Source organism: Bidens hawaiensis, unplaced genomic scaffold (assembly GCF_021521415.1).
Source record: "Bidens hawaiensis isolate Kalapana, Puna unplaced genomic scaffold, B.hawaiensis_p1.1 tig00018568_1, whole genome shotgun sequence".
Classification (NCBI taxonomy): Eukaryota; Viridiplantae; Streptophyta; class Magnoliopsida; order Asterales; family Asteraceae; genus Bidens; species Bidens hawaiensis.
The window spans coordinates 80,945-89,455 of record NW_027492810.1 but is presented as its reverse complement, the minus strand read 5'-3'; the positions used below and the strand labels follow the sequence as shown (position 1 = coordinate 89,455).

Here is an 8,511-nt window from a genome sequence, read left to right as displayed (position 1 = left end):
GATGGGGAAAACCGAAACCCGCCCCGAACGGGGGGGTTCGGGGACACTTAATCGGGGATGGGTCCGGGTTCGGGTTTTCCCCGTTTAAGTTAATCGGGTTCGGGGCGGGTATGGTATAGCCTGTACCCGCCCCGTATACCCGCCCCGTATACCCGTTTAAAACCCGTTTAATTAAATATAATTTTTATATTTATATATAATATATTATTTATTATTTATTTTCCCAATATACCCGTTTAAAAATTAAAACCTTTTTCCTACTTTCCCAATCCATTTGGCCATTTACCCTAACCCTAGAACAACCTCCCGCCCGACTCGCCAATCGCCATTCTGCACAGCCCGTTCCGGCGTTCCCCATTCTGATATTGTGTACGTGATATGCGATATTCTTATCATAAAATCAGTTTGTGAATGTGATATTGTGTACGTGATATGCTTTTCTAATGTGTTATTATTATTATTATTATTCTTTTGATTTTGTTAGTTGTGACCTAAGTTATGTTTTCGTTGTGAAATTAGTAGGAATGTACACGACTTGTGTATGAGTTTGGATTATTATTATTATTATTATATAGTTGTTAGGCTTTGTATATTGCAAACGCTTGCTTGCTTGTATACAGTGGCACTTGTTACCTAAGTTTTGTTTTCGTTGTGGAATCAGTAGGAATGTATGAGTTTGTGGATATGGTGGTGTTGTTAGGGTTTATTTGGAGGATAGTGCGGCTTGTTTGTTTGTTTGATTTAGTGTAGTTGTGTTCATGTGACGAGAGTTTTTGTTTTTTTTTAAATGAAAATTTGAAGTGAGATTGTGAGAATGATTTATTAAGTGATGGTTTAGATATAGTTCTGTTTGTTCGCATTTTGTAGCTGTGTATACTTAGGCCTGTGAATGAACTGAAGGTTCAGTGAACAATGCTGGAGTTTAGTTTGTTGACGTTTGCTCATTTCTGTTTGGTTTTATTTATGCTTGTTTATTCCTGTCTGCTCATGTATGTGCGCTAAACTATGCAATTTAGTTGGGTGATTTTTGATATCGTTCTTCATTTGAAGTCACCATTAATGTAATGAAACATTAGATTTTGTTTTTAGTTTTCCATTGAGTAGTAGTTTGCAGCTGTTTTTATTTATTGCAATATCCATCATGATAAATGTTTACTCATGAACTATTGTTTGGGTATTAAAGTTTGTAGTTACTTGGATGTTTTTGTAGCATATCCGATGCTAAGAACATTTTCATTTTCATAATTATTCGTAGGATTTATGGAAGGACACACACAACAACCACAAACATCTCCGGGTGATAACTCACAAGCCGATAGCAATAACTGTATGAACCAATCTTCACCAAATACAAGCAATGAAGGTCCATCACACACAACCACAGGAGAGCAAACCCAAACCCCAACCCAAAATGATGATAGCAACATGGGTTCTAGGAAGCGAAAACTTACGTCAATTGTATGGAACCACTTCGAGAAGATGACGATCAATGGTGAAGACAAGGCGGAGTGCCACTATTGCAAGAGAAAATTAGGAGCTAAGAGTGAGAATGGAACAAGCCACTTACTTGATCATTATAACAAATTTTGTCCAAAACGAAACCAAGGAGATAAACGGGGATCCCCACGGGGAATTTATCATTTTCTTACAATCGGGTTTTAAACGGTGAACCCGACGGTTAAATGGGGATCCCCACGGGGAATTTAGCCCGTTTAAAAACCATTTATGCTAGACGGGTTCCCCGAATACCCGCGGTTTTCCCCGAATCCCCGATGGGGATTCCCCGTTTAGTCCCCGCGGGTTTTTAGACGGTTTTGGTAATGAGTTTTATAAACCGGGGCGGGTATGGGATTGGCATTCCCCGCCCCGAAACCGCCCCGTTGCCATCCCTAGCATGTGACGTGAGCAATGGACAGAATACAACCATTTGATGGAGCAAATTGCATTTCGAAAAGGAAATATTATTGGAATAAGTGTGTCCCTTGGAAAGTAAATACTCTTGGTTGGTGTATGATTTCGGATTGGATAACTGGCTCAGTACTAGAGCTAACCTTGTGACAAAAGATGTTCCCTTTGTGCACGTTGTGAGATGCAAACATTAAAAACTTGTGAGTTGTTTGTGTATTGATCCTATCGTATTTATTGTGTTTTTACTGTTTTTTTGGGTTGCTATATCTTTTTAAAAGGGTATGAGATTTAAATAGTGCACGTATAAATTTTAACCATTTGGTCCAAATATATCAATATAGTTTATATTTCTATAATCTTCTCCTTTATAAGTTTTCCTATTCTTCTATCCTTTAAATAAAATATAACATTTTCTTTTACATATATCTAACATTGCAAATAGTTGCATTAAACATACAATTTTTGTTAGCAGCACTAAGATGTTATGTATTCTTTAAATATTTTATATTAAATTAATCTGACATCCGATCTTCAGTTTCTTCGATCTGTAATGAGTAAACTGATAAGACGTCCAGTTTATTAAGTCAGTCTAACCAGTAAAAGAGAGTCGGCTTTATTATTGATCCGACCAAAACTGATCTTAAACAATTTTTCATAAGACCGAACGTAGCGGATGAAGGGGGAAATGTCCCCTCCTTTAATTCCAATGGCATCATGAATAACACCCCCACTCTCATAATTTTGGGATGTTTTATACAAAACGTTGAAAGAGATTTTGAGGCCCAAAACGTCAAATAACATCCTGGGACGGTGTTCCCGATGCTGTGGAGGCTTTTCGCACCTCCACAGACCGTGACGCTCCACTACGGGTGTCCTTTGCAATGATCACGAAGTAAATCAATTCAACAGTTGAACAACAATTATAAGGATAGAAGCAAACAACTTATAGTACCTCAATATAATCATTTGATGCATATATTTACTGAAATAAAAATCAGACCACAATTGAAGAATCAACGACACGACAAATATTCCAATTTATTCAACGAATGAAAAACGAAACACGTGGGATTTTCCAACATAACACGTCATCGAAAGATAAGAATAAGATAACACTTTCGGCTTTATCTTCTTATTACATCAACCTTTTATTTATTATTATTATTATTATTATTATTATTATTATATCAACTAATCGCATAATTATTAATTTTTGCGTGTTACTTATATTATTAATTAATCAAACATAAAACGAAAAAAATGTTGTGGTCATTGTCTAATAGTCCATTCGCTACATTCTTAAATAGTTAACTAAATTCAAGAGTTCAAACGTAAGAAACAAAAATACTTGTTAGAAATTAACCATTTATCCGCACCTGACCACCGCCACCATCCATCACCTGACAACTGCCAACGACTTGACTACCACCACTGCCACCAACAACACCACCACCATTGTCATCGCCATTACCATTTTTTTTGGTAATTTTTTTCTTAGGTATTGGTGTATATGCCACGCCATTACCATTTTTTTTGGTAATTTTTTTCTTAGGTATTGGTGTATATGCCATTTGTGTTTCATTCATTTGTCTTTTGTCTATCAAACAACACAAGTAATCAAATCCTCTTATCCATTTAATTCCCTCGTCCATTTCATCCCCCCCGGTCTTTATCATTATCTCATACCAAAAAGATCCTAAATGTATAAACGAGCCAAGAAGGCTTGTTGGTTACTTGAGATCGGCTCATAAAAAGTTTAAATTGAACCATGCTCAAATGAGTTCGAGCTTTGAAATAAGTTTGTTTAATAAACGAGCCCGTGTCTGAATTTCACTTATTGAGATTGAGCTGGCTTGCGGGTGTATTTATATGATTTTGTTTTATTGTATCAAATATATATCTATATAATGGTGTATAATATATATTATGACAAAAATAACTAAATAGTATTCTTTATTTTACATAAAAAGAATAATTAAAAAGTATATAGAAAAACAATTATTAAAAATGGTTACTAAGTTAATTATTAAGTAATAAACAAGCCAAGTTCAAGCATCACGAGCTTGAAAACGACTCACGAGTCAAGCTTGTGGTTTATTTTCTGTTAAAAAAGACAAGAAATCTCAAAACGACCTAAGATTGTTCTCAATCGAGCTCTTGTAAGTCAAAATAAGCTCTATACTCTATTGCTCGCTTTTGGGTCCCCTCTTCTTTATTACAATATGAGTCAAGTTACGAGGACTTAATACTTATCAAGTGATACATCAATATAAAATATCAAAAGAAAAATGAGAAAGAATTCTAGTTAACATAGTGCACAATGATATGTTGTGTCTAAATTCAAAATCACCAAGAGATATAATCATATTATCATTCATGCTAACATGTCAATTGAGAACATTATGTTAAAACAACTTACTAGTAACAAATTTACGGTTTTATCTTTTAACAATTATGCCAGTAACAACGACACATGAATGAAATAACACATGGTCCTTCTCTATATCCATGCCTCTCGAAACAGTAATCTTCACATTTCATTTTTGAACATGGTCCCATAAATTCGTCTTTGTGACAATCACGTTGTGGCACGACCGATTCGGTACCTGCGTATTTAGAACATGTATACGTTTACTTTAAGTTTAACTCTTCAAGCTTTTCTATCCATATGAACTAAGGAAGCTTATGATTAATCATTATTTAGCATTAAAATAGTTTTTACATATAAGCTAACCGCATTAGAATAAGTACCAAAAATAATAGCTTATGCTTAGTTAACCGCATTAAAATAGTTTTCGGCTTTGGGTTTTTGGGTTCAGTTTGGTTTTGGATGCGATTTTTTCGGTTTTGTTAACCGAGCCAAAACATTTCGAAAAAAAAAAAACACTTGACCCAAGATATTAAAATCGGGCATGATTTTTTTCTCTCTTTAAACTAATGACTATTTGAGCTTCAAATATTAAGAGATAAGAAAATATACATATAAAATCAAAAATAAAAATCAAACTATAAGTAGTAGTATTATTAGTTATTAACCATATGTAAAACTAAACATAAGTTCGTCGGTATATTTTGTTTTAATAGTTACGGTTAAAATATTATGGTTATTACAATTTTTTGGCTATTTCGGTTCGGTTTTTTCGGCTCTTAACAAAATACAAAACCGAACCAAAACCAATATTTCGGTTTTTGCTAAAGTTCAAAACCGAACCGTCGGTTTCTAATTCGGTTTGGTTTTTTCAGTTCGGTTTTTTTGTTGTGCACACCCCTAGCTTTTTCAAAAAGCCATTTTAAAAAGCCAGGATTTATGGTTTTTATAAAACATTGAGGATTTGCTACTCTAAAATTGACGAAATAAGAAAAATTTTAAAGGGTTTAAAAACATCTTGCAGAATACAAGCGTTTACCAAAAGTAATATAAGAAGTTAAATATGCACCAGCAACTACAAGAATGTGACTGACAGCCAACTATTGAAAGACTTAGACTCAGTCTTAAGTCTTAACATCTATTATTTATTTATTGTTAGTTTTTATTTTTGTATTGCAAACAAGACTTTATGATCATGACTCTAAGCCACTCTTGTTATTATTATTCTTGCATTGCTAAAAATATTTCATCTTACTCCAAAATGGAAACCAGAATTCTTGTGATCATTACATTCCTCTTATGAGCAACATTTGGAACAGGCGTTATTACGTCTGTTTCAAATGTTACGTGTAAAGAAACAGAGAGGCGTTCGCTTCTTATATTCAAACAACACCTTACCGACACACATAATCTTCTATCAACATGGAGAGGTTTAGAATGTTGTGAATGGTATGGTGTCGGGTGCGACAGTCGAAATGGTCATGTAGTCAAACTTGATCTTCGAACTCTAGTGCCTTTGAACGAAACAATATTATTCAATGACAAATTGCTCGAAGGTGAGTTGAGTCCTTCATTACAGAATTTGAAGCATTTGCGTTACTTGGACCTAAGCATGAACCGTTTCTCGGGTAACATTCCTCAATTCTTAGGATCTTTTCGTCGTTTGGAATATCTTAATTTATCTGGCTCGTTTTCTAGCGGAATAGTTCCTCATCATCTAGGAAACCTCTCAAGGTTACATTATCTTGATCATAAAAATTATTTTGTCCTAGAACCGGGGTTATTAAATTCACTGAAGCACCCGTAATTGATGATTTGGGATGGGTATCTTCGCTATCGTCATTAAGGTACTTGGATTTATCCGGGATAACTATTGGTAAGCATATTGATTGGTTCCATCCGGTTAACATACTCCCGTCTTTGCTTACACTAAACCTAGCATTCTCTGATATTAATATCGTCCAATCGGTTAATCTCAACGTCATCAATTTCACTTCTCTTAACTCACTCGACGTTTCTTATAACGACATCAATTCCACTATCCCTGTCTGGTTATCAAACCTTACAAGCCTAACGCATCTAAACCTTAATCGCAACTACTTCCACCGGTAAAATTCCTTGTTTTCTTGGAATGTTTAGCGATCTTGCTTCGATTGACCTCTCGTTGAACTCCTTTGATACTCCGATTCCAGATTTGTTATGTAATTTGAGTAACCTTGTTCGTCTGGACCTTTCAAGGAACATGTTTTCTGGCTCAATCCCCGCAAGCCTTGGACTTCTCTTAAGGCTACAAGACATATATCTTAATGATAACGAATTGAGCGGGAACATTCCCATGAGTCTCGGGCAACTTACAAACCTAAAAAATTTAGATCTCTCCTATAATTCATTCGTCGGGGTTCTTTCAGAAACTCACTTCGACAAACTAAATAATCTAAATTATTTGTCGTTGTCATCAAATTTGTTAGTGTTAGCTTTTAGCGCTCAATGGATTGCTCCCTTCCAACTGCGAATATTTTTTGCAAGTTCGTGTAAAATCCGACCACGCTTCCCAAATTTGCTTCGAACACAGACGAATATTAAAATGTTGGATCTTTCTAACTCGAGTATTATAGATACAATACCCGGGTGGTTTGAAAACATCTTGTCACACATTCTTTACTTGGATTTGTCCAGTAATCGAATAAGTGGCAAACTCCCGTTGTTTGATTTCAATACTGGTAACCAGAGAGATGGCGGGATCCTGAAGATGAACTCGAACAAATTTGAGGGATCACTAGCTATATTTCCGTCAAACGTAAAACTTCTGGATCTCTCAGATAACTTACTTTCGGGACATATTCCTCCACCGGATGAAATAATGAACCCGAATCTGGAAGTTGTTAATCTCTCTAAAAATCGTTTCACTGGAAGTGTCCCGACGCACTTATGCAAGGTTTCTAGCATCTTGGTTTTGGATCTATCGCAAAATAAGTTTTCTGGAAGGCTTCCTGAATGCTTAGAAAACTTGATTTATTTACAAGCGATGGATCTTTCGAATAACAATATAACCGGTGTGGTTCCAAGCTCATTGGGTTCTCTAGAAGCGCTAATGTCATTACACTTGAACAATAATAGATTTGAGGGATATATACCTATGTCCTTACAAAACATGGCGGGTTTAGTCACAATGGATTTAGCGAACAATTTTTTTGTGGGTACTATCCCTTTCTGGATCGGTGAAAAGCTACATTACCTTCAATTTTTAAATCTCCAGTCAAATAAGTTTACAAGCAAGATACCGCTACAACTTTGTCAACTCGACAATCTTCAATATTTAAGCGTGGGACTTAATAACATAACCGGGACAATCCCTCACTGCTTGGGAAATTTAAGTGGAATGATCACCACTTCTGAAAGCTACACTGTTCCGGTTTACTATGAAGAAAATATTTTGGCGTTTATGAAGGGAAGGGAGTTATTGTACACCAAGACGGTACATTTTCTTACGTCTTTAGATCTTTCAAGCAACAATATTGTCGGAGAAATACCGGATGCTCTAATGCACCTTGTCGGGTTGACAAATTTAAATCTTTCACAAAACCTTCTAAAAGGACGGATCCCATCGACCATTGGAGATTTAAAGCAACTGGAATCTTTAGATTTGTCTATGAACAAGTTATCAGGTCGGATTCCCCAGAGTTTGACTAGTTTACATTTTCTAAGCTACATGAACTTGTCATTCAATAACTTATCTGGCGCAATTCCAGTTGGAAATCAGATTCAGACTCTAGATGAGCCGTCTATATATGAAGGGAACAGTGGACTATGTGGTCCATCGGTTTCAAGGAGTTGTAATGTTAATCATGTAACATCCAATCATGTTGGTGATGATGAAGGCTGGTGGTCTTATGAAGGGATGGGCCCGGGGTTCGTTCTTGGATTCGTGGGACTACTTGGGAGTTTGTCGTTCATCAAGAGGTGGACGGCAGCTTAATTGGGACTCTTGAAAATGCTTATGGTTGGCTCACGACATCAATTCTAGGAGATAATAAAGATGTACAGTGATTACACTAATTAAACGTACGTTACACTTATGCAAAAAGTAGACTCGGTGCGTAAAAAATGTTAAAATTTTTCTACGTACATGTAACCTACATATATTACATATATGTAAAAAAAATTGTTACGTTGAGTTATTTCGAGTTCTTTGAACTCAGTGATTCCCAAAAGAAATCAACTCTATATAAGAGCAT

General features: G+C 35.6%; 1 pseudogene; it reads left to right on the top strand.

The window, feature by feature from the left end:
- The first annotated feature begins 1,260 nt into the window (after nucleotides 1–1,260).
- LOC143556381 (receptor-like protein EIX2) lies at nucleotides 1,261–8,252 on the top strand (annotated as a pseudogene).
- The last annotated feature ends 259 nt before the right edge of the window (nucleotides 8,253–8,511 follow it).